Source organism: Condylura cristata, unplaced genomic scaffold (assembly GCF_000260355.1).
Source record: "Condylura cristata isolate star-nosed mole 26May11 unplaced genomic scaffold, ConCri1.0 scaffold00063, whole genome shotgun sequence".
Lineage (NCBI taxonomy): Eukaryota > Metazoa > Chordata > Mammalia > Eulipotyphla > Talpidae > Condylura > Condylura cristata.
The window spans coordinates 477,352-484,116 of NW_004567164.1; the positions used below are offsets into that span (position 1 = coordinate 477,352).

General features: G+C 44.8%; 1 non-coding gene across 1 annotated transcript; it reads right to left on the reverse strand.

Annotated features, from left to right (window-relative positions):
• Nucleotides 1-6,691: 6,691 nt before the first annotated feature.
• TRNAT-UGU lies at nucleotides 6,692-6,765 on the reverse strand. Its single transcript has one exon. It is a non-coding gene; the product is annotated as a tRNA-Thr (tRNA).

The following is a 6,765-nucleotide window of genomic DNA, read 5'->3' on the forward strand; positions in this document are numbered from 1 at the left end:
TGTCACCCCCTGGCCAGTGTCCCCTTCCGAGTGCCCGGAGTCCGGATCGAGTCCAAGGCCGGGAACTTCGCCCCTGCCCCTGCGCCCCGCCAGCCTGCCTCCGGAACCCGCCGTGCCGCGCCCCCTCGCTGCCCAGCGCCACCCCGCCGGGGGTGGGCAACGTCCCCTCCTTACAGCCCGAGCCCCGCTGTCCCAAGCCCGCCCCTTTCCAGCTTCCTGACACCCGTGCAGCTCGCGCTGTGGACCTCCCGCCCCTCTACTTTGCTCCTCTGTGCCTGTAATGGTACAGACATACACATTGTGGCGCGTAGGAACTTGGTTTGAAAATATCGTCAGCTTTGTGCAGTGACTCAAGTTACTGTATCGCTCTGTGCCTCAGTTTCCTTACTTGTAAAATGAGAATAATAGTACAGTCGTCGGAGTTATTGTAACTGCTGAAGATTAACAAGAGCTGTTTGCGCATAGTAAGCAATGAGCAGATCTGTATGCCGACTACACACATAGAAGCTTTGGGGGACGGGAAGAACGGATTAATTTTACATTTTCTAAAAAGTGGTCTACATTGAATTTATACCACTAGACATATTTTTCAGGTGCATATTTTACTTATGCCACTAGATATATCCTACTAGAACTTCTCAGTCTTCTAAAATAATACTGGAACGGTGATTGCAATGGTCCCATGGTGTTTAACTTATTAGCTAATTTACTATCAGTAGGATAATACATATATTTGTCATTCTTTGTTGTAATGAACAGATCTGCAGACACTCATTACACATGATCTCTTCTGCACAGATGATTTTATTTCTAGGGGACAGGTCTCACAGTAGGACTGCTGGTGGAAGAATATATGTATTTTCAGTAATATGTGACACAGTTAAAGTACTTTTCAAAAAGCTGTAACCATCGCATTTCAAAGAACCTCACGTGTAACAGCTTTTCCGAATTTTTAGCTAAAGTTCAGGAGTACCTCACTTTAATTTTATTCACAAATAAGTCTGAGTTCATATCTCCCAAGTTTTTTCCTGGCTGCCATGATTGTTTATCCTCAAAGGCACTTTGAATAAAACATAGCTAAAGACAGACTCCCAACCTTTCCCCCAAGCCCAGTTCTCTTTCGGTGTTTCTTTTGTCCTCTGTCTAACCTAGAGACTGGCATCTGTCTTCTTCACCCTTAAATAAAACCCATCAAACCTATCAACTATATCTTCAAAACATTTCTCATTGCCTCCATCACCCTTTTCTCTGCTACCTCCAGCTCACACACTGCCAACACATCTCTGGCCTCTTAACTGCTCCTGACAACCGTTACTGTGCTCCGAGCAGTTCTCTCCAACATAGTAATTTATGAAAGTTACTTTTGGGCTTCACTACATCAAGACCTTGTGGGCCATTGTCCTTACTAATCCAAACTGAAACCTCAACAGTTTGATTGACAAAAGCGACAACCCTGATGGATAAGGACTAGGTGGACCCCTGGGCAATTGCAGGAGGAGAGCTGGTTGCAGGGTGGGGGGTGTGTGTGTGTGTGGTGTCAGCCATGTGACTGAGGACTAGAACTTTCAGGGCCCTCCCCTGACTGCCGGATGAGAAGGAACGTGGAGAGAACCAATCACCAATGTTCAGTGAGTTAGTCAGCCATGCTTATGTAATGGGACTACATAAAGACCCCAAAACAATGCGGTTTGCAGAGCAATGGTGACCACATCAAGGGTTCCCTGAGGTTGAGTGATGTTGCTACTGTGTTTGCCCAAGTTATCTCTTGCATTCGGCTGTCCCAGAGTTATATTTATCTAAATAATACACCGATGAAAGTAAGTGTAGTATTTCCCTGAATTTTGCTAGGTCTTCTAGTAAATCATCAACTCTGCGGAAGGAGGCGTAAGTTACCTCTGACTTTGTAGCTGCTTGGTCAGAACAAGTGGCCTAAGCTTGTGATTGCATCTGAAGTGGAGGCAGTTTGGGGGAACTGAGTTATGGGGTTAGCAAACTCCAGGTAGCTTGTGTCAAGACTGAACTGTAGAATGTCCCATTGGTGTTAGAATTGGTGTGCATGGGGGACAACTAACACATTTGATGTCGTGGTGTTGGCAAATACAGCACAGGATGGTGTTCTTGACCGTGAACACCGTTTGGATAGAATATTTATTTAAAGCGATAGACTTCAAGTTATTGTTGGGCTCTCCCACTCAGAATAAACGTTTTTTTTCTCACATTCTCCTGGGTAAAATGACCCTCTTCCGATGCCTACTCAAAGCTCCTCTTCTTAGAGTACAGATGCTTGGATGATCAATCTTAGGAGAGTAATAACAGGAAAAGAGGATCAGAATTCCAGCAAGATCCTGCGCGCCACCCCCGGAGGGCTGCAGATGATACAGATGTCAGGCGCCAGCTGTAAGGGCCGTGAACCATGTTCAGGCTTTACACCTCCCATCAGCAGAGGGGATTCAGACTATGTTTGAGAAAGGTGCATGTCCCCCTCCCCCACTTATCTGCAGCTGCCTTGGACTAGCTCCTCGGGTGAAGAACAGAGCTGAGTGGCCTGGTGAAGCTGGCTGACCTGGAAGGCCGGTAGTCTCTGGGCTGTTGCTTCTCCAGCTTTGACTTGCACCTGGGACTTGATAACCTCCTGGCAAAGGGAAATGTAGAGAAGCCGACGATGGGGCTGTTCCCTTGCCGTGGTCTCCTTTTGTCCCAGTTCCTCAGGACCTGCCTTCCGCCTTGCCTGCTGTTTCCTGCCAGCAGGTGCCTGACTTGTGATGAGCTTTCAGGCCTCGGTGGCCCTGCTTTGGGCTAACCCTGTTTGACGGGAAATTTACCCATGAGGGGGTGGGGAGTTTGTTTTTTTTGGGGAGACTTTATTAGGAATAGCTTTCTTTTTCTCCTCTAGGCACACTAATTCTATTAAAATCTTTCACACCAAGAGTCTGTTTCCTTTGTCTTTATGTAGCAGATGGCAAGACCCCGTTACCCATCATGCAACCCTTAAGTGTGGGGTCCCTGGGTGCCCCTTGGTCATGCAATATAATCAATCAATATTAATGTCAGAGGCAAGAATCATGGTGAGGACTGTTATCGGCAGGTGACCACCGATGCCAGGTCAGCTTGTTGATGTTGGTGTCTCAGCAGGCCATCCTGATAAGGCTGGCCAGCTCACCAAAGAAGTCGCCAGTACCTGGTTCCCACAGAGGCGCAGCTGGATGTGATTGTGGACTGGGGCAAGCCCAGGAGCCAAGCAGCGCTGGACAACATGGCAGAGCCTGCAGGCCATGACTAGAGCATCCTAGAGACTGACACCCAGCCACGCAGCATCTCAGGCTGTCATGCCAAGTGGGAGGTGTCGAGCACAGCTGAGCCATTCACCTGAACAGGCCTGGGCTACACGGCCTGTGGACGTGACAGCCTTCCAGCTGGACGGCATTTGGGTGTAGATGTGGTTACTAACACTGAGATGCATCGGTGCCTGTGTTTTAAGATTCTGAAAAGGAGAGAGGCCGGTGAGGAAGAAATACATAGGATTTGGGAGCTGGGAATCAGTTGAGAGACCAGAATGCCAGCCATGTTTCCCAACAAAGAAGCATGTGGGACATGAGGAGAGCAAAGAAGAGAGCTGCGAGCACGGCTATTTGGTGAAAGCTGTGACAGTGACATCTCTGGAAAACTTTCACTCATGGACTTCTTTGAATTCTGATGGGAGACTCCTGCTAAAATCAAGGGAAGTTAGAGTGATTGAAAAAACAGTGGAAAAAGTTTCGAGGACACTAGGGAAAAAATACATTTTTATAAGGGAAAGAAGGAGTACACAGTTACCCTGAAGGTGTTGGGTATGGCATGCAACTGAAGACAGGATTGTCTGCAAGACTCGAAACAACAGGTGGATCTCAGGGCTGCCCGATGACTGCTCTACCTTACCCTTGCAGGGAATACTCCTCTGTGGGAGGAACTACAGGCACTTTGGCCTGTTAACCCTGAGAACAGAAGTGAAGGAGAGAAAATGGGCATCTTTGGAACATGAGCAGGATCAGTAGAAAATTGGGGACATAGAGAACACAAAGCAGTAGATGAGAATTAAGACTGATAAAAAAAAATTAAAGAACTGAAAGGTTGTGGGATATTCTTAAGAAATAGAAAAAGACCAGAAATTTAATAAAATAGATAAAATCTTTTAAGGGTCAGACCAGGTGATCTGTCCGAATTTAGAAAAGTTTGCAAAAACATATCCCCCTCTTCCTGAACTCAGAACAAAATGAAAAATGAACATGGGTGCCAGAGAGATGGAGAATGAAATGTTTACATTATTGTTGAAAGAGCTGTTTGGCGATCCCAGTTTCAATTTATGCAGTTTATCTCTTTGCCCATTCCTGAGACTTACCCATCGGTCACTGGTACCATCAGAAGGTTGTCTGTTCACCCAGCACACACACACACACATGATGAGTCTGTGCCTGTGTTTTAGGATCCTGAAGACAGATTAGATTCACCAGAATGAGAGAGAAAGTAAATGAATCACATTTGGTCCCATGTAAATGTGCCAACCTAATCAATTTCTTTTTTCATCTCAAAACTATGACTGAGAAAATTGAGAGAAACTGGAAACACTTTTCCCCTGTCTTTCCTGCCTGGTAAATGTAATAGAAATGCTTCATAGATAATAGGGATTAGAAAACAAGTGTTCCTCCTTCCTCATCAACACTCCAAACTGCATAATAGAGTTCTTGAGGGAAAAAAATGAAAAGAAAATATAAAGGAATGAGCACAGAAATTTATTTTTTTTTAATTCACTAAAGAACATAAGCAGCAGGGATTCAGCACATTGGAAGGAAAAAGACCCACATCTAGTTGCATTATTTATGAATTTCAGGTTAATCAGGATGAGAAGATCTCAAAGATCCAGGAGGGGGGAACTGCATGTAAAAAGGAGAACAAATCGGAGGAGCATGGAACTTCTAACAGCAACTGTGCGAGAACAAGGTAAGGTGAATGGTTTTTAAGTTCCGAAAGCAATGGTTTCCAGCCCAGATTGCTAGCCCCAGCAAAGCCACCAACCGTGAAGTTAGAAGAAGGCTCCTTAAAGCACATGCCATGGCCCAAAAGCTATTTCCCAGGAACCATTGCTTAGAAACTTGGCTGGAGGGTATGTGCCACCAAAATAAGGCAGTAAGTTAAAAAAAAAAAATTAAGTAGAGGAAATCGGGCAACTGTACAAGGTAGGAAGGAAGCTTCTACAGGAAGACTCTCAGGAGGCTGCTGGAGAAGGGTTGGTCAGGTGCAGGGAGTATGTCTCCAAAACACAACACACACACACATACACGCACGCTGGAAGACCTTAATGATAGTCCAGGAACCATGCAGGATAAAACAATAAAATATCCAGGATCTTTTCATCCTGATTGGCCTGAATGATAGCCCTTAATGGTAAGGAGCAGCTCCTGTGCAGGCCAAACTGACTGAGAGCATTGCGTTTAGTTGGAAAAATCAGGATGAAGAGAGCAAAAAAGGTTAGCGTCTGAGAGGTGGAGAAGATTCATTCGGTTTGATCACGTGTCCTGTTCTTCCTGGAGAGCCGCTGACGTGGATTTCTAAGGTTTTAGTTGACATTTTCCTCCTCCCTGTTACTGCTAATGAGTTAAACAATAGTTCACAGGACTGGTCTCTTCCTGCTGAAAATAGAAAGTTCTCTCAGACACCCTATTTCAGGACCAAAGTTTGAGATCAGACTAAATTGTTTCATTTTGTTGAACTCTGTAACCAAAAACTTTTTGTTTGGCTCTAGCCCCATAGAAGACAAATAGGAGCAAAAGTGTGGCTTTTAGAGTCAGACAGACCTGGTTTTGAATGGATCTGTGTCTGTTCCGGTGTTAGTGTGAACTTTGCTAAACCTGTTCCCTCATCTTCAAAGAGCTGGTTATAACGCATATTTGACTGGATAGTTGGGTTGATTAAATGGCAGGGTGTCTGGAAACTACTCTTATGTAGACTTCACAAACCATGCTAGCTTAGTGGACAGACAGGAGGGTGTGTGCTATTCATGAACCAGCGCCAGAGAGTAACAGCACTTGGGAGTTTAGCTCTGTGTGTAACATTTTAAGATCAGTTTTGCAAATATGATTCATTTGTTTAAAAACCATCGGAAGTTCTTGTTAAAACACATTTCTGGGCATTCCACCAAACTGCAATGAAAACCTCTGGAAATGAATCCCAAGAAATTTTTCCACTAATTTTCTGGGTGATTTAAATGAACACTAACATTGGAATCACTACATGAGAAGATCACTCTGCTTTTTAAATTGCAGAACTAAACTTCAGTTTCCAGTGAGGCCGATTTACTTATTGCCTAAGAAACTAACACCCTTCCCCAAAGACTGAGGCATATAAGCAAATACCGATTACTGTATTGCTGTAATTTAGTAATATTTAGGACAATCATGTAAAACAATGTTGGGTTTTCTGGAATCACGAAGGAATTTATATGGGAATTCAGGAAAGGCCTTTAAGAATTGGGAACATTCTTACTGACTCCCTCTCACTCCCCCCAAAGTAACAAATTTCTTCGTTGGTACATTTTCCTTATTTCTTCTCAGAAGTTGTTACCGCTTTTTACCATAGTTTATGTTTTGGCCAAGCCCATTCCCCCTAGGGGGCAAGGATGTGCGATTAGTTTTGGCGATTTCACAAAGAGGAAAAGCGGAGGCCCCACTGGGACTCGAACCCAGGATCTCCTGTTTACAAGACAGGCGCTTTAACCAACTCAGCCATGGAGCC